Genomic DNA, 20925 nt, shown 5'->3' with positions numbered 1-20925 from the left:
GAACAGACAATCATTCCCACAATGACTCTTCCTCCTTCCTTTCTCATTGAACCTTGATTTTGTTCAAGGTATTTTGAGACCCTGTATTTTCACAAAATAAAATACCTTCTCTCAGTCCCAGGGGGTTAAATCTTAACTATCCTAGTACTTCACAAATTGTCAAATACTAACGTGCAATCAAGTCATCTTGCTGACTTGCAGAACTCATCTTGTTTACTTGGGGAATTTGGTATAAACACAGACTGACTGAGTAGGTCCCAGGATACCTAATGCTGCTGGTCAAAGAGCCAAAGGTCCAAAGAGAGTGAACTTATAGCAATTCCATTCTCATTCCCTCGCTCTCTCGCTCGCTCGCTCTCCCCCCTCCCCACACACAGAGACTGGTTTTCAACTACACGTGTGACAGATGGATTCTGACCAATACAATGTAAGCTGGGGTTGTGGGAAGGTTTTATTTGACCTGATAAACAAAAACAAAAAAAAAGAGAAGGAATGTCTTCCTGCAGACTCTGGATGTTCTTCAGTGAGAATGTAATGGCCAAAACTGCTACAATTACTTGAGACAAGAAAAACAACAGCTATGATTAGAAGAAAATGGCCTGGATCTTGCTAGATTCATCAAACTGCTAAGTTAACCAACCCCAGAACTCTTGATTCCTTGTTGCAGAAAAAGTTTTTTCATAGCTTTTAAGTAAATTCTAGATGAGATTTGTATTTGCAGCTGAAAATATCCCAACCTGAGAAAGGAACTAGGAAGAAATTTTTTAAATTTGTGAAAATGGATCCATACTTGAAAAAGCTAAGAAGCAGCCCAGAGAACTTAAAGAAACTATAACTGAGATGTCAAACTGCTCTGCAGAACCTCAGAAAGGCTAGAAATTCAGAAAAGGCAGGTTCATGGGAAACACAGAACTGAAAATAGGGAAATTAGTATCTACATGGAAGAGCTGACACCCATTATCAAACACAACAGTTCTGAGATAATAATGCTATATAAGCAGATATTCGTCTTCAAAGGCAAAAAACTAAAGCGTTAATCTTGGAAACACACCCAAAACAAACAGTTTGGGGGAACCAGTATAGCTACGAAGAATGAGTGATGGTTTCTTAGAAAAATGGCTACTGATTTACAGAATTTAGGTCTCAAGAACAATGGGCAGCTCTCAATCTACTAATTCTAAAATAAAATTTAAGTCCAACCCACATAAACAGAGTTCCCAAGCAGCTTTTTCTAATTGTTTATTCATAAACATGAATAGCAGGTGATAGTTAATCATGAAAGACTACGATAAACTGAAAAATTACTCCTGGATGAAACATACACCCACCTCTTCCCTTCCAGAACAATTCAGTCCTAAAGTCATTAGGTGAGACAGTCAGGGGAGAGAGACCTAGGTGGGAAGAAGTCTAGTGTGAGAAGACAGGGACCAAAAAGAGTAAATAAGGGCTGGGGTGGAGGCAGTAGTGAAAGTACCAGAGCCAGAGAAGGGTGAACCACCTACGGAGCTTCCCTAGTGCAGTGCATCAGAACACTAAGGCAATGTGAGGAACGCATTCATGCAGAGGTAATAGGACATGTTGTGCCAGAACCCAATCATGGTGGAGCAGGCATCCAAGCCGAAGGGCTTAGTAAGGAATATCAGAGGCCAAATGGTGTTCGGGGGTAGTGGCAGATTTCCATGCAGAGATGTGGGTGGATGGAGGCAACCCAATGAGGACCAGTCCACCCAGGAGAAGAGGCTATTCAGAAAACGGTGGGGGGTGACAATAGCAGTGGAAGATTGGTTACATCCAAGGGAATTGATCAAATAAGTAAATATATTAAGGGCAATGGAAGCCAAGTTTCTCTACAAAAGGGAGTTAGAAACATAAAGGAAAAGGCTTCATGCAATCCTGTGACATTAAAAGGGAATGAGAAGTATCATCATGAACTCACGGTTTTCAACACATAAACATTCACATGTATATAAAACACACACATACCATACCACACCACACACACACACACAGCTCTGTCCACTGAAAGGGCCTGAAATCACAACACCCCACGGCAATGAGCAAATCTAAATGCTGAGATCTTTTAAATACCGCTTTCTACTGAAAGGAACCAGGAATCCTTGGGAAGATTGGCATTTCCAGGGCTAAGGAAGGAAAAGTACAAGATAAGCCTGGAACACACTGTTGTGCCAGAAAGCAAGGAAGTTCTCAAAGAAAGATTAGGAGATGCCAAAGGACACAGAGAAGTGATATCAAAAAAGCTCCTACTGGCCAAATCAGGACAGTGTGAGCATTAGAATAAATAGTAACAGTAACAGAATATACCCCACTTATTACTGAATAAAGTAAAAAACCATGCGTCTATACATATATAAATACTAATTTCTTAAATTTTTATAGCTGAACTGTCATTAAGTACCAGACAATTCTGCTGTGTAGAAAATACTAAAATATTAAGGAAAAAGATATCAGTCAGGAAAAAATTCTTTGTATTTTTCTATTATAGTTGGTCTACAGTGTTCTGTCAATTACCTGCTATACAGCAAAGTGACCCAGTCACACACACACACATATATTCTTTTTCTCACATTATCCTCCATCACTCTCCATCACAAGTGACTAGATATAGTTCCCATTGCTATATAGTAGGATCTCATTGCTTATCCACACCAAATACAAAAGTTTGCATCTATTAACCCCAGATTCTCAGTCCATCCCACTCCATCCCACTCCTCCTTGGATACTGCAAGTCTGTTCTCCAAGTCCATGTGTTTCTTTTCTCTTTGTACTCCAAATGTTTCTACAATTAATGTTTAAAATTTTGGAGAATTCTTGCCATGGCTCAACAGAAACAAATCTGACTAGTATCCATGAGGACATAGGTTCGATCCCTGGACTTACTCAGTGGGTTAAGGATCCAGCATTGTGTGAGCTGTGGTGTTGGTTGCAGATGTGGCTTGGATCCCACATTGCTATGGCTGTGGCGTAGGGCTGGCGGCTATGGCTCCTATTCCACCCTTAGCCTGGGAACTTCCATAGGCCATGGATTTGGCCCTAAAGAGACAAAAACATTTTAAAAAATAAAATAAAATAAAGCCAAAATTTTAAAAGATTTACATGTACAGATTTTCATCATCATGGACACAATAAAGTACATAAAATCAGTACAGAATGCTATGAAAAAAGAAGTGAGAAAAGAGAAAGTATTTGGAAATTTGTGTCTTCCAATATGTCTTTTTTTTTTTTCTTTTTTTGAAGAAATGGAGACAAACCCAAGAAAATTTTACCAAAAAAAGGTAAAGGAAAGAGACATAAAGAAAATATGAAAGCAAAGATAAGAAACAATCAATCCAGATAATCTAATATCCAATTAACAGTTTAAGTGAAAAACAAAACAAACAAACAAAAACAGAGACTAGACAATGAAATAATACAGAAAATATTTCAAAGCTAAATGAAACAAACCTTCAAAGAGAAAGAGGTTTGAGAGAGTCTGGTACAATGAACAAACAAAAAGTCAGTACTCACATCTAATGGTGAAAATTCACAACAAAGATAAACATATCCTAGAAAGCTCTCTGAGAGGAAATAAAGAGTTCATCAAGGAGTTGTCACCATGGCACAGCAGATTATGGATCTGGCACTGCATCTGCAATGGCTCAAGTCACTCTGAGGTATAGGTTTGATTTCTGGCCCAGAGCAGTGGCACTGCGCCAGCTGTGGCACAGGTCGAAGCTGCAGCTCAGTTTCAGCCCCTGGCCTGGGAATTTCCATGCTGCAGGTGTGGCTGAAAAGGGGGGAAAAAAAAAAAAGAGAGAGAGAGTTCATCTACAAAAGAATGAAGCAGAAGACTTCTCACAAGCAACACTAGATTCCAGAAGAAGAAAAATAAAAACACTAAGCCACTTAAGCACTGAAGGAAAATGAACCCCATACTCAGCCAAATCAATAGACAAGTTTAGGGTATAACAGTTTCACACAGACAAGGGCAATGAAAATTAAAAACAATGGAAATTAATTCCCAAATATGAAATTACATCATATCATCCAGCAAAATAAATATATGAACCACAACAGAAGAGGACATGAAATTCAAGAAACAGTGGAGCCAATCTTAGAAGGAAAAGTGCTTAAGATAGCACTTGTGCAACAAATCTAAGGAACAAATAGTCTAAATTGAACTGGACAGACAGATAGTTTTAGGAGGTATTTGGGGGCAAAGAGAAGTGAGATACAGACTGAAGTTTTATACTATCTTTAAGAATCTGGAACTCAAAGAGACAATAAAGCTACATAAGGAAATGAAAAAGTAAAGATGAATAGAAACTCCTGAAAAGGCAAAGAACTATAGAATACTGAAAATATAATTATCATACATACTTGGCTGCACAGTAAAAAAGCATTTACATGGTCATAATAAGGTAGAAACTAGGTATTATTTTTAATGTTGAATATCTACCTATAACAAAACACAAGACTAAATTATGGTTACAGGCCAAAATACAAATATTAACAAACCCTTTGCATTATATTATAAAGACAAAACTGGGGAGGTTGACAAAGACAAGGTTAGAGTTATTAACATCTTCATCATGCAAAGTGCTAATAAGTCCAAAAATATTGTGTTAGTTGCTGAAAAAAGAAATAATGGTTTAAATATATGCTCAGAATTTAGAAAGGTATCCCAGAGAGAAATATCACTATATTGGGATAAATGGAAAACAGATGTGAGATTATAATAAGTAAGCTAAATCCTTACGTATCATATCAAAAAGTTAAAAAATGAAAGTATCAAATAAAAAAGCTATAGAAACTTATTATTTAGAAAGAGAAAAGCCAAAAAAATTAAAACTGAAAGACTAGAGAGTTCAAAGTTGGAGAATGAGAGAATAAGAAAAACAACAGAGAACAGTGGGTCAGGGAAATACTGTTTTTCCTTGTCTTTTAATACTTTTGTATTTTTATATTGTACGCAGGTATTACTTTGATAAGATTTAATTTTTTAAAGCACCATATATGAAAGCGGCTTGTCCAACATCATGGCAAAATGTTTATAACTCATGATTCTATGTGTTACAATTAAGAGGTTTACTGAGTCTAAGATAATTTATTTCTCCTAAAGAAAACACTATATGGTAAATAAGGTTAAATTCTTGCCCTTTTAAACATTCACAGTTAGATTTGTAATATAATGTTAAATAAGAAAGGTTATAAAACATAGGTACAGTAACATCAGACTTTTGTACAAAGGGAAGAAAGAAAAATATGCATAGAAAAATATAGAGTTACATTCCAAAATGTTAATGGATGCCTAATGAGATCTGAGATGTTGTTTATTATTCTCCCTTTATTTCATCTTTAGTGAAGAATTAATATTACCCAAACAAGAGGTCAGGTCTTGACCTCACAGTGATCTCTAGGAGTGTTTTTGTTTTTCATTTATAATGATTTTTATTTTTTCCATTATAGCTGGTTTACAGTGTTCTGTCAATTTTCTACTCTACAGCATGGTGACCCAGTTACACATACAAGTATATATTCTTTTTTTCTCACATTATCATGCTCCATCATTAAGCTACTAGACAGTTTCCAGTGCTATACAGCGGGATCTCACTGCTTATTCATTCCACAGCAATAGGTGTCATCTATTAACCCCAAATTCCCAATCCATCCCACTCCCTCCCCCTCCCCCTTGGCAACCACAAGTTTGTTCTCCATGTCCACGATTTTCTTTTCTGTGGAAAGGTTCGTTTGTGCTGCATATTAGATTCCAGATATAAGTGATATCCTATGGTATTTTCCTATCTCTTTCTGACTTATTTCACTTAGTATGAGAGTCTCTAGTTCCATCCATGTTGCTGCAAATGGCATTATTTTGTCCTTTTTTATGGTTAGGTAGTATTCCTGTGTGTGTGTGTGTACACCACATCTTAATCCAATCCATTGGTGGACATTTAGGTTGTTTCCATGTCTTGGCTATTGTGAATAGTGCTGCAATGAACATGTGGGTACATGTGTCTTTTTCAAGAAAGTTTTGTCCAGATATATGCCCAAGAGTGGGATTGCTGAGTCATATGGTAGTTCCATGTATAGTTTTCTAAGGTACCTCCACACTGTTGTCCATAGTGATTGTACCTAGAAGAAGTGTTTCTGTTTATTTAGAAACTCTAGACCGTTGTTTATCTGAGGACTTCTCCAAATAAACAATGGCATTATGTTGGGGCTTTCAGACCATGCAGCATCTATTCTACTTCTGGAAGGGCTAAAGTCAGTCACATGGGCAGTCAACTGTATTTTCTCAATAAAATTCTGGACATCAAGACAGGTTAATTTCCCTGGTTGACAATACTCTATATATTGTCACTCATGATTCCCAGGAGGAGTTAATGATGTCCATGACTTCAGGGAGAAAAGATGACATCATGCCTGGAAACTTCCTGGACTCGGCCTCTTCCCTTGGCCAACTTTAATCTGTATCCTTTTACTATAATCAACCATAGCCAAGAGTATAACAGCTTTCAATGAGTTCTGTGAGTTCTAGAAAACTGTTGAACATGAGGGCAGTTGTGGGAACCCTTAAAATCTGTAGTTGGTGTCAGAAATGAGGGCATTCTTATAAACAGTAACCCGTACCTTAGAATTTTCTGACAATAAACATATACCAATTGGGTTAAAATAAGTTACTACAGACACTGACGTCGGTGTGTAACAATAATCTTTACAGAAAAGTTAAAAGTGGTTAATTAAAGTCTCATTCAATTCAAGAGTCTGCCATACAACTACCATGATTTCAAGAATGCACCCTCCATATTTTGATAACTCATTTTTTCATTGAAAATTGGTATGTGGAAAGCAAATTAAACTCTTTAAGACTTCAAATTCAACAAAACTCTTCCAGCAGTAACAATGGAAGCCAGAATGCAGCAGATTAGTATCTTCAAAATGTGGAAAGAAATTAAGTGCAAACCATGAAGTCTATATCAGAGAAAATATCCTTCAAAACAAAAGAAAAAATAAAGACAAGCAAAAATGGAGTTTGCCACACTAGAAGAAACTCTGACGGTGTTCTCTAAACAGAGCAAAGAAAAGGGAAAACATCCAATATCCAGAAAGAGATACAGAAAGTAAAGAAATGCAAAAGAGTGATAAATATATATGTATATAAACATTGAGTAAAATAATGAGAAAAATTAACTCAAACTGTATTAAAGACTTAAATCTGAAAGATAAAACTCCTGAAAGAAAACAAAGGCAGGTCTTAGGGAGGATTTTTTTTTTTTTAACATCAAAAAGCAAAGGCAACAAAGGCAAAAATAAACAAGTGGAACCACATCAAACTAAAAGCTTCTGCACAGAAAGGAACTCATCAACAAAGTGAAAAGACAACCTACAGAATAGGAGAAAATATTTGCAAATCACATATCTGATAAAAAATGGACAGAGAATCAGAATAAACATTTTTCCAAAGAAGCCAGATAGTCAACAGATGCATGAAAAATAACTCAACATCACTAATCATCAGGGAAATGCAAATCAAAACTTGTGATTATAAAATAAATAAATCCTGAGGACATAATAATGTACAGCATGGTGACTACTCAATAAAACTATATTGCCCATTTCAAAGCTAAGAGAGTAAATCTTTTAAAAGTTCTCATCACGAGAAAAAATTTTTAATTATGTATGGTGACGGATGTTAGAAGAAAAAGGAGGAGGAAGGGGAGGAGGAGGAAACAAAACACAAGAGGATTAAAATAACAGCGACCTTATAAATCAGGAATTAAAGTATTCTAAGATCCTTGCAAGTACAGAGGAATAAAGGTGGCAATTAACATTAGATTGTTAAAAGTTAAAAACACAGTGGTACTCTCTAAAATAATAATAATAAAAATGCCAAACAAAAAACAAAAACCTAACTTGCAGTTTCAGCTCCAACATGGAAGAAGCTTGGAAGTTGTGTCGCTCCCACTCTTACAGTAAGAATAAAGTTAAATAAGCTGAAAATCATAGTAAATCTTTTAAAAGTTTACTTAGAAACTTTTATTTAGAAACTCTAGACCCATTAGAGAACTGAGGACACAGGGCAAACCACCACCTCAAGATACGAAGAGAGAGACATACTCCTAGAGTCACAGCTAAGATTTACTTCATCATCTCAAGCAGAAACTACTGGAGTCATAAACTGGTAGGAAAACTGTATTAGTTTCCCAGGGCTTTCAAAACAAACTATCATGAACCACGTGACTTAAAACAATAAAACTTTGTATTCTCTCACGGTTAAAGCTCTGGTGGCCAAAGTACCAAATCAAAGCATCATCAAGATTGGATCTAAGTTCCCGCTTGCAGCTCAAGGGGTTATGAACCTGACTAGTATCCATGAGGATGTGGGTTCAATCCCTGGCCTCACTCGGTGGGTTAAAGATCCAGCATTGCCATGAGCTGTGGTGTAGATCACAGAAGCAGCTCAGACCCTGCACTGCCATGGCTGTAGCTGTGGCTGTGGCCGTGGCTGTGGCCAGCAGCTGCAGCTCCAATTTGACCCCTAGCTTGGGAACTTTCATAGCTCAAAAAAAAAGGGTGCTGCCCCAAAAAGCAAAAAGACTGTATCTTTCTGAAGACTGACAAAGAATTGTTCCAAGAATTGCCCCTATCTTGGCTTCTAGGGGCGCTGGCAATCTCTGGCATTCCTTGGCTTGATAATTACAATCTCTGTCTCCATTGGCACATGACCTTCCCCTTCTGTGTCTCTGTCTCAAATCTCCTTCTCCATACTTTTAATAAGGAAATCAGTACTAGTTATGGCCAATCCTAAATACAGGCTACCATCTTAGGATCCTTAACTACATCTGCAAAGACTCTATTTCCAAACAATGTCACATTCATACACACCAGGGCTTCAGACTTAGACATACCATTTTGGGAGTGAAAAGTCACAAAAACTTAAATAGCAATTTTGATGAACTACTGGAGGCTGAGTATGAACTGCTGGAGGCTGAGTATGCAATAGAAAACTTCTGGGGACCACAGTCTCAGAGAAGCCCCCATAGTTTTGTGGGGTTTACTTCCAGGAACCCCACCAGGTTCTCACAGTGAAGAAGTAATAAAGATCTCCTCGTGGTTCTGGCAAAGAGGAAGGAAAAGTAATCTTGTGAAATAACCAGGAACCAAAACAAAGACCTACTCTCCAGAAAAAGGACTTCACTAGGTCCCAATCCTACCTGTGGAAACGTTTCAATAAGGACATTTCTCTGATTCCAGTCCCCTCTTGCCTTTCTGCCTCACATGGGGAGGGAGGAGGTGGCGGAGGACATAAGAAAGAAATCACAGCACCAGCAAATGAACTCAATAAAAGTCTGAGATTTAATTATAAGATTATAGCATGCTTCCTCTCACTGACATCTTATACAACCACACCAATATGGTTCCATTAAAATAAGAAGTAATTACCACTGAAAGAGTTGCATGATGCAGATTCCATCTGAGAAGGAGAACTTAGGGAAACCCAAAGACAGCAGGGGAACAAAAACAAGTATACTAAAGGAATCTGATGCCTAAATACTAGAACAAATATTAAAAACAGTACAACTCCTAGGCAGAATAAATATGAAACCTCACACAAAAGACCTATTTATCTCATCTCCTTTTACCTAAATACATGTCCTTTCAACAAAAAGTTACACACCATGATTTTAGAAGGTGAGAAAAACACAAAGACAAAGCAGGAATCAAAATCAGACTCAAGCATGACACATATTTTGAAAGCAGACAGAGAATTTTAAATAACTATAATATGTTAAGGGTGATAAAGGGAAAAACAGACAACTTCTAAGAACAGATGGGTAAGGTAAGCAGATAGACTCTGAGATAAACCATCAAAAGGAAATGCTAGAAATCAACTAACACTGTAACAGAACAAAAGATGCCATTGGTGGGCTTATCTGCCAACCAACACCAAGGACAGAATCAAGAAGCTTTTTGATAGGTCAATAGAAACTTCTTGAGGAGTTCCCGTCGTGGCACAGTGGTTAACGAATCTGACTAGGAACCATGAGGTTGCGGGTTCGGTCCCTGCCCTTGCTCAGTGGGTTAACGATCCGGCGTTGCCGTGAGCTGTGGTGTAGGTTGCAGACGCGGCTCGGATCCCGAGTTGTTGTGGCTCTGGCGTAGGCCAGTGGCTACAGCTCCGATTGGACCCCTAGCCTGGGAACCTCCATATGCCTCGGGAGGGGCCCAAAGAAATAGCAAAAAGACAAAAAAAAAAAAAAAAAAGAAAGAAACTTCTTGAACTAAGATGCAAAAAAATAATAATAATTTTTGAAAAAACCAAAAAGAACATCCAAGAACTATGGAACAATCTCAAAAGATACAATACACATAATTGGAATATCAGAAAAGGAAGAAGGAGGAAACAGAGTAGAGGAAATAAATGAAGTAATAATGGTGGATAATGTTTCAATATATACCAAATCACATATCCAGGAAGCCCAAAGAACACAAAGAATGTGGAAGAGTCTACACCTACGCATATCACATTCAAATCAAAAACAAAATCTTGAAAGAAGCCATAAGAAAAAAACATCTTACATATAGAGGAACAGGGATAAGCATTAAAGTGTTTCTGAAGCTTCTCTTCAGAAACACTCAAGCAAGACTGGAGTGGAGTAAACTATTGAAAGAAAAAACCTACCAACTTAGAATTCTACATTCAGTGAAATTATCCTTCCAAAGTAAAGGATAAATATTTTCTCAGACAAACAAAAACAAAAGTTCATTGGCAACACACCTGGAGTGAAAGAAATGTTAACAGAAGTTCTTCAGAGCTCTCCTGTAGCGCAGTGGGTTAAGAATCCAAATACAGTGGCTTGGGCCTCTGCAGAGGCATCGGTTTGATTCCCAGGCCAGCGCAGTAGGCTAAAGGATCTGGCATTGCTGCAGCTGTAGCATAGGTCACAGCTATGACTTGGATTCAATTCCTTGCCCAGATTTCCATATACTGAAGGTGTGGCCATAAAATTAAAAAAAAAAAAAATTCTTCAAATGGAAGGAAAAGAATACAAGTCAGAAACTCAAACCTATATAAAAAACGGAGTTCCCTTCAGGGCTCAGCAGTTAATGAACCTGACTAGCTCCATGAGGATGTGGGTTAGATCCCTGGCCTCGCTCAGTGGGTTAAGGATCCCGCATTGCCATGAGCTGTGGTGTAGGTCACAGACATGGCTTGGATCTGGCATTGCTGTGGCTGTGGCATAGGTCAGCAACTGTAGCTTCAATTTGACCCCAACCCTGGAAACTTCCATATGCCACAGGCACGGCCCTAAAAAGCAAAAAGAAAGGAAGGAAGAGTGAAGGCAAAGAAATAAATGAAAGTAAAACAAAATCTTTTACTTTTCTTTTTTCTTTTTACAGCTGTGCCTACAGCACGTGGAAGTTCCCCGGCCTAGGAGTCGAATCAGAGCTGCAGCTGCATCCTACACCACAACCACAACTGCTCTAGATCCAATTTGCATCTGCAACCTCCACCTCAGCTTACAACAACAATGAATCCTTAACCCAGTGAGTGAGGCCAGGGATCATATCTGCATCCTCACAGAGACATTGGGTCCTTAACCTGCTGAGCCACAGTGGGAACTCTTACTTTTCTTATTCTTAAAGGATCTAAAAGATCTTTTTTAAAATAAAAATAGTAACAACATATTGGGTAATTTTTAGCATGAATGACAGCAATACCATAAATGACAAAGGAGGAACTGATAATACTCTATGGTACCTGCATTACACAAGAAGTGGGGCAGTGTTATTTAAAAGTGAACTTAGATTAAATTAGTAGTAAGTCTATACTGCTAACTCTAGGCTAACTACTAAAAGAATTTTAAGTATAAAATTGATATGCTAAAAGAAGAAGGACATAAAATGTTCAACTGAAATAAGAAAAAAAAGAAAAATGGGAAAAAATGAAACTAAAATTGTTTACTTGAAACAGTCAATAAAATCAATAAATCTCTTAAGAATGATCAAGGGAAAAAATGGGAAAAGAGCCATATTACCAATACCAAGAATATAAGAGGAACTATCACTAGAGACTTCACATTAATTTAAAAAACAGTAAGAGAAAACTACAAACTAGGTCCGTAAGTAGAAAACCTCAAAGTTTGATAGTTTCAGATCAAGCTATTTCTGAGTAACTATTTCTAAAATTGAGTTTGTAGTTTAAAACCTTACCAAAAAAAAAAAAAAAAAAGAAAAGAAATCTCCAGGCCCAGATGGTTTCTTTGGCAAGTTCTACCAAATATTTAAAGAAGAAATCTGCCAATACTACACAATGAGATACCATTAGGATTGCTAAAAAAAAAAAAAAAAAAGATATGAAACAATCAACACTACTATATACTGGTGGTGGCAATGCAAAAAAAAAGAAAAAAAAAATACTGAGAGTGCAACCCTAAAAAAGACAAAAGATTAAAAAAGGAAAAGTGTTTGACACTCAGGAAAAGAGTTTTGCAGCTTCATATAAAGTTAAACATACTCTTACCATATGATTCCAAGCTATACATACTTTAGAGAAGTAAAACTTATGTTCACATAAATACCTATACACAAAAGTTTACAGCACCTTTGTCATTAACCACTACAAACCCCAAATGCCCTTCAACTGAAAAAGATTAAAAAAAAAAAAAGTATAATCATACTGTGAAATACTACTTCGGCAATAAATAGAAGTGAACTATTGATACACACAACAATAACATGAATGAAATTCAAGAGCATTATGTCAAGTGAAAGAGACCAATTTCAAAAGGTTACCCATGGATAATGCCGTTTATATGACACTCTCGAAAAGATAAATTTATAGAGAATAGACAACTGCTTGCAAATGGTTAGGGTGGGGAAAAGGTGTGACTACAAAGGGAGGATATGAAGAAGTTTTTTAAGATAACAGACCTATCCTGTGTGTTGTTTACAAGAATCTATATGTGTGTTAGATTAATAGAACTGGGGAGTTTCTATTGTGGCTCAGTAGTTAATGAATCCGACTAGGAATCATGAGTTTGTAGGTTCGATCCCTGGCCTCGCTCAGTGGGTTAACGATCCGGTGTTGCCATGAGCTGTGGTGTAGGTTGCAGACGTGGCTCGGATCCAGCGTTGCTGTGGCCCTGGTGTAGGCCAGCAGCTTCAGCTCCAATTCGACCCCTAGCCTGGGAACTTCCATATGCTGCAGGAGCGGCCCAAGAAATGGCAAAAAGACAAAATAAATAAATTAATTAAAATAAAATAAAATGTATTACTGCTACAGTCAGAATAACAAGGCTATTGTATTTTAAAAAAAGAGAGACAAATTACTTATGTTTACAATAACACCATCAAAAAAAGAGGTTTCAAATATATGATATCCTTTTGTATAAAATGCACACATAATACATGCAAGCACACACACACATTGTCATATATATTTCAAGAAAGGTTTGCAAGGATATAAACCATAATGATAAACATATCTAGGTAGGTATTTCCCCCTCATTCTCATTATTTGCATTTTTAAAATTATTCTATGAAAAATATAAATTACATAGTGTCAACAGCAAAAATTTAATCATAAAAATACAGACATACAAAAATCTTAAGCAACCTACATGTCAAACAACAGGTGACTGGTTAAATTAAATATGGCAATACTACACAAGAGTATAAGATTTAATTACAAAAGTAAAGTTTAGGAAAATATGTACAATAAAATTTCAAGTGAATAAGGCAAGAGAACAAACTACAGTTGATCCTTGAACAGCATGGGATTGAACTGTGTGGGCCCACTTATATGTTGACTTTTTTCGACTAATACAAAAAGAAAAATGTTCGGAGATTTGTGACAAATTGAAAAAACTGGCAGACAAACCACACAGCCTACAAATATCGAAAAAAAAGTAAGGAAAAGTTAGGTATGACATGAATGCATAAAATATATTTGATACTGGTCTATTTCATCATTTACTACCATAAAATATAAACAAATTCATTATAAAAAGTTAAAAGTTATCAAAACTTAACAGACACAAAACAGCTGAAAACCATTCATAGTCCAGAGAAATGTATATAAATGTAAAGATGCAGTATTAAATCATAACTGCAAGCAGTTTGTCTCTCCAATAAAATATTGCAGTAAAAAGTGTTCTCCTGGGGTTCTCATGTACTTCTCATTGTGTTTCGTGCAAACTGTAAACCTTGGCTAAAATCCTAGGACACATTCCAAATGCCACCAGTGATGCTGGAAATGCTCCCGAGAAATGAAGAAAAGTCATGACCCAAGAAAAAAGCTGAATTGCTTGACAGGTACCACAGATTGTGGTCTGCAGCTTTGGCTGACTGCCATTTCCAGATAAATGAATCCAGAGTAAGAACTATAATTAAATTTAAAAAAAGGAGGAGGGGAGAGTTGTGATGCTATTACTGCAGCTATGCCAGCATAGCAAAAACTTTGTACTTTCTGCAAGATATCTTTTTATCTCATAATGAAAATGTAACTTTTAATTTAATATTGCTATAAGAAAGGCACACCTATAGACTCTAACATGATTCAAGGAAAAAAAAAAAAGCAAAATCATTATATAACTTAAAGCAAGAGGAAGGTGAAGGATCTAAACCTGGAAAATTTAATGCCAGCAAAGGATGGTTTGATAATGTTAGAAAGACGTTTGGCTTAAAAAAATGTCAAGATAGGGAGCTTAGTAGCTCAGTGGGTTAAGGATCTGCTGTTGTCACTGCTATGGCTCAAGTCACTACTGTGGTGTAAGTTCGATTCCTGGCCAGGGAACTTCTGCATGCCGCAGGTACAGCCCGCCCCCCCAAAAAAAGAAGAAGAAAAAGAAAATAATTGAAGAGAAAGGATTTGTGCCTGAAAAGGTTTTTAATCCAGACAAAGGTGCCCTATTCTATAAAAAAAATGTCACAAAGGACATTTACCAGTTAAAAAAAAGAAAAAGGAAAGCGAGGAGTACCAAGATTTAAGGCAGGAAGGGAAATGCTAACACCTATTGTTTTCTGTAAATGCACTCAGCTTTTGATCTGGAATGCCCTCATCTGTAAAGCTGCAAACTCCTGAGCCGTGAATGGAAAATCTTCTGCCAATCTTCTGGTTGTACAGCCAGAAGGCTTGGATGAGAATGAAATCCAGAAAAAGGACTGGTTCCATCAGGAATACCTTGTCAGTAAAAGACTACTTTTTAAAGTTCTTTTGATACTGGACAATGTCCCCCAGCCACCCAGAACAACAGGAGTTCAACAACAAAGATACATAAGGTCTCTAATTCTGCCTCTAGATCAGGGGGATCAAAGGAGCTTTAAGGCTGGCTCATTGCACAGAGTACTCTATGGAAAAGACTGTCTACACTTATAGAAGGAAACCCCAATAGAGATATCCTGTAAGTCTGGGATGATCACACCACTGAAGATGTCACTGTTGTTACAGGGGGGAAAAAAAAAACTATGAAAGCCATCAAGCCCTAAACAATAAATTTATGCTGGAGTAAACTGTGTCCAGATGTACATGACTTCACAGCCTTTCCAACAAAGCCAATCAAGGAACTCATAAAAGAGTATAAATATGGTAAAAAAAAAAATTAAAAAAAAAAAAAGGTGGAGGGTGAAGGGTTTCAAGATTTGCACCTAGGAGCAATTCAAGAGCTAAGAGATACCAAGCCAGAGGAATTAACAGAGGATGATGTAATGGAAATGAATGCTTCCATGCCACTGCTAGAAAATGAGAAAGACGGCACAGAAGCAGCAGTGCCAAAAAACAAATTCACACTGGACAATCTGGAAGAAGGATTTTGACTATTCAAGACTGCTTCTGCATCATTCTTTTATAAGATGGATCCCTCTATGATACAGTCACTGAAACCAAACCAAATGGTGGAAGAAGGACTGGTACCTACAGAAACATTCTTAGAAAAATGAAAAACTAAAAAAGTCAACAAAAATTACGATGCATTTTCATAATGTTACAGCAATCGTGCCTCCCTCTCTTGCCTCCCCTTCCAACTCTTCCACCTCTGCCATCCAAGACAGGAAGACAACTCATCTTTTTCTTTCACCTCCTCATGGCCTACCCAACATGAAGACAAGAAGGATGAAGACCTTTATGATAATTCACTTCCACTAAATAAATAGTAAATAATCATCACGCCTTACAGTTAATAAATTTAACTGTTATGTTTCTGTCTTCATGTGAAAATCTCATAAATGTACAGCAAGAGGCGTATGAGATGCTTCTGCGTCATCATTACCAGCTAAGTACATGCATCATGTACAACATCACGTGCAAGGCTTGTACTGGAAGCAGAGAGCCAATCCTTAAACATGCAAAGATGATATGTAACAAAAAGTTAATAGTCTTAGTTCTCACAGTTTTATAACTTCACTTTCAAAGAATTACATTACCATACAGTATGCCTACCTCTCTCATTATTGGACAAACTGATTAGCCTATCATCACAGGTAAGTATTTTTTTAATGTAACAGTGTTTCCATACTATATTGTGACTATGACTGCAATATTGTATGCCATAATTTTATAACAATTTATTCATTAGTGGAAAGACTAGGCTATTCTGAAGCAACCATATCAGTTACATTAGGCTACCATAAAGCATTAATATTGCTGCTTCTGTTATCAATGCATGAATCATTATAACTATAAATAAATATAAATTCACTTTTCACATTACCTTTTCACTTTCATGTCTAATGTTAGCAATAAATATACCTACAGTGTTTTGTATCATATAAGACAATAGTGATATAGCTACTGATACATTTAAATAATTCATCTTGTAAGCAGATGACATAAGCTTAATGGTATCAACATAGTACATACAGTACTATAAATATATTTCCTATTCCTTATGATTTTAATATTTTCTTTTCCCTAGATTACTTTACTGTAAAAATGTAGTATAAAATACATACGACATACAAAATATGTGAAAATCAACTGTTTATGCTATTGGTAAAGCTGCCAGTCAATATGAGTATGTCTGGAAAGAATCAAAAGTTATACACAGATTTTCAACTTTGCAAGGGGGGTCAGCACCCTAACCCCCACATTGTTCAAGGGTCAACTGTATATGTGAGGCATGAATCAAATTTGTAAAATATATTTATTTTCTTTAACTTTATTGGAGAAAATATGTATTTTTTTAGACATCAAATACATCTAAAAACTGTTCACTCTACAGAAGTTTATAGGTCACTTTTCTCTCTCTTTATCCTCTCTGTATTTTCTAAACTTTCTAAGATGAACAGTTTCATAATCAGGAAGATATCAATAATGTTGGTATCACACACACACACACACACACACACACACAAAACAAATAATGTTGGTATCCCATAGCATACTACGTTTACAGAATGTTAGTGTGGCAGTACCCCAAGAAAGCAACAGTGGTCCTCATTGAAGTGTCACTCTGTCCCAGTGAGGGTGTCATTCCAAGGTGACACAGGAGGATATCTGATGTTACATCCCATAGTATACACCAGAACATCTCATCTAGTTGTAGAGCCCGTTAGAGCCATCTGGGATATGTTTAAACCATAAAGGAATCATTAAAAATTTATAAATCCCATCTATACTTAAAAGTATAGAATTCTATACTTTTGTTACCAAGACCAAACTCAATACAAAAAGGTTAACATCCATCTTCCAACATCACCCAAGAAACCCCAAATTCCATAAAATAAGCCATATGGAACAAGAAATCCTGACATTAAAATACAATATTTTTCAAGTTCCTATTTATTCAATTTAAAACTGCTAGTTTCCCTTACCCATCCATTTAATTATGGCTATATTCAGATACAAGAATTGTTAAGTACTTCAGTCTCCTCCATAATATCTTTACATATAATATGTATATATACAATACATACAATATAGACTACATAAATTATACTGCATGTTCTCCAAGATATTAGAGTGAGTTACAAAAGATATGGAAAAAAATATGTTCCAGCAGTAAACATCAGTTCAGTACAATGAACTCTTTAAATAATGTTAAATTATATCTTGCAGAATTATACTATTGACTTTCATGTATTTCATCCACTTTATTCTAACAAAATCTTTCAAAAGTCCAACTTTCATTTCAACATAGTCCATGTTTTTTTCCAGTAAAATTAACTTATTCATTAAAAATCAGTTTGTTGGTTAAAAAAAAAATGAATTTGTTGGAGTTCCCATTGTGGCATAGGAGAAATAAACCCTACTAGTATCCATGAGGATGCGGGTTCGATTCCTGGCCTCACTTAGTTGGTTAAGGATCCAGCATTATGGTGAGCTGTGGTGTAGGCTGAAGACGGGGCTGGGATCCCAAGTTGTTGTGGCTGTGGTGTAGGCCAGAAGCTGTAGCTCTGATTCAACCCCTAGCCTGGGAACCTCCATATGCCAAGGGTGTAGCCTTAAAAAACAAACAAAAAAAATGAGTTTGTCGTAAGAGCTATTTTTATACCCACATTAAGTGCATTCTTTTTTTTTTCTTCAGATAATCAAACTATATATATATATTTTGTCTTTTTGCCATTTCTTGGGCCCCTCTTGCGGCATATGGAGGTCCCCAGGCTAGGGGTCCAATCAGAGCTGTAGCCACCGGCCTATGCCAGAGCCACAGCAATGTGGGATCCAAGCCGCATCTTCGACTCCATAATCAAAGTATATTTTAAAAATAAAAACACTAGGAGTTGCCGTTGTGGCTCAGTGGTTGACGATCCCAACTAGGAACCATGAGGTTGCAGGTTCAATCCCTAACCTTGCTCAGTGGGTTAAGGATCCGGCGTTGCAGTGAGCTGTGATGTAGGTCGCAGATGGGGCTCGGATCCCGGAGCCCGTGTTGCTGTGGCTGTGGCGTAGGCCGGCGGCTACAGCTCCGATTGGACCCCTAGCCTGGGAACCTCCATATGCCCCAGGTGCAACCCTAAAAAGATAGGAAAAAAAGTAAAAATAAAAATACTGAACATTTATTACAGCTAAATGAATCAGCTCTTTTGAACTCAGTAAACTTCAAAATAAATTCATCCCAGATATTTGGAGAAATTTCTGCCAATGATATATGAGTAGCCATCCTAATACCAAAGACTGGAATTATGTATATTTGACTGATCAATTCTAAGTGATCTCAAAGAGCACCAGCACTTGCATGGTTAACTCACCAGCAATTCATTCCAAAGCATCTCAAAAGATTGGATACCTCAAAGAAGCATATCACGATGAGCAGTGAAAAAAATAAACTGGAGCCACAAGAGATTACAGAATACACAAAGAGATCTGCCAATTCAACACTCTAAAAAGAGATGCTGCAGAGTTGTGTCAGACTCAGCAGCCCAGAGGCATGTGAGAACTTCTGAAACTGGGCTAGTCCTTGGATATGCTATAAAGTTCCAAGCCTAAAAATCTCAATGAAATGGATAAATACATTTAAAAATTAAATTTACTGAAGACAATTACTCAAGACATTTTTAAGAATCCACAGCAAAAATCCAGGAATAAAATCAGAAAGTGGTCCAAAAAGGACCTCAAAAAGTTAACAAAAATAGCTTGTTTTAAAGGTTAGTTCTTCCAAATCTACTGTAGAAAACAAAACAAGCCTACAGAGCTTCACTTTTTTTGAGGGGGAGGGGGAGGCACACCAATGGCACTTGAAAGTTCCTGGGCCTGGGATCAAACTTGCGACGTAGCAGTGACCCAAACCACTGCAGTGACAATACCACATCCTTACCCTGCTGTGTCACAAAAGTACTCCAAAGCTTCCCTTTTTTGAAATAATCAGTATTTGAAACAATTTGAACATTATTAAGACCAAAGATTGCACCCAGAAATGTACTCTCAAAGAGATAAAAGTTCTAAATAAAATGTCAGAAAAAAATGAATTCAAATGCATAATTAGACAATTAGCTACCACAACTAAGCAAGGTCTATCATGGGACAGGTTTAATCTTGGAAAATCTAATTTATCATATAAATTATAATGAGAAAAAAAACATATGATCCACAGATTCTAAAAGATCATTCAATAAATATTAGCCTATATGCTTTTGCATATGTGTGAACCTGATCCCTCAGGTCCCAGTAAAAGGTTCCTAGCTTGAGGTCTTAACCTCAGGGTTTGCCCCCAAAAAACATAAGCTTGGGGCTAAAAGAACAATTCAGTTTCTCTCAGGATAACTAGATTTATAACATGTAAATTCAGAACTAATTTACTTTAGGGCAATGGTTCTCAACCAAGATAATCTTGCCCCATAAGGAAAACTTTGGCAACATATGGAAAAATTTTTGGTTGTTACAACTCAGAATGCTACAAGCATCAACTGGATAGAAGCCAGGGATGCTGCTAAACACCTACCAAAACACAGGACGCCCCCCCCACACACACATGACAAGTAATTTGGGGCTCAGAATGTCCACACAAAGTTGCCAGAGTTGAAAAACTGTGCATAAGGGGAACAAGCTACATACAGATTTTTACCTCATAACACAGCCCACAAATGAGGAGTAAAAAAGAAATCTTAACACACACACACATACTTTCTCTCAAACAAAAGGAAGGGAAGTGGGTAGAGGGAGGCAAGGAGAAAAGGAAGGAAATGGAAGTAAGTATCAAAATTATGGAGAGAGGAGAAATTTCTAAACTAAAGCAAACTAAACAATCAAAATTTCAAAGCAAACAACTAAAAACTGGGAATAAATATCTGCTGCAAATAAGACAAAGAAAAGTATTTGGAAGAACCAAAAAGAAAAATATGAAAACCCAGATTAAAAAACAAGTGATTCAGGGAGTTCCTGTCGTGGCGCAGTGGTTAACAAATCCGACTAGGAACCATGAGGTTGCGGGTTCGGTCCCTGCCCTTGCTCAGTGGGTTAACGATCTGGCGTTGCCGTGAGCGGCT

At 36.9% G+C, this 20925-nt stretch overlaps 1 protein-coding gene across 2 annotated transcripts in view; it reads right to left on the bottom strand.

The window, feature by feature from the left end:
- CD2AP (CD2 associated protein) overlaps positions 1-20925 on the bottom strand; it is a 113343-nt gene that overhangs the window by 79971 nt on the left and 12447 nt on the right. The window lies entirely within an intron of this gene.

This window comes from Phacochoerus africanus, chromosome 9, assembly GCF_016906955.1.
Source record: "Phacochoerus africanus isolate WHEZ1 chromosome 9, ROS_Pafr_v1, whole genome shotgun sequence".
In the NCBI taxonomy this organism is placed as follows: domain Eukaryota; kingdom Metazoa; phylum Chordata; class Mammalia; order Artiodactyla; family Suidae; genus Phacochoerus; species Phacochoerus africanus.
The sequence above is the reverse complement of the archived record's forward strand: the minus strand, read 5'-3'. Positions and strand labels throughout refer to the sequence as shown.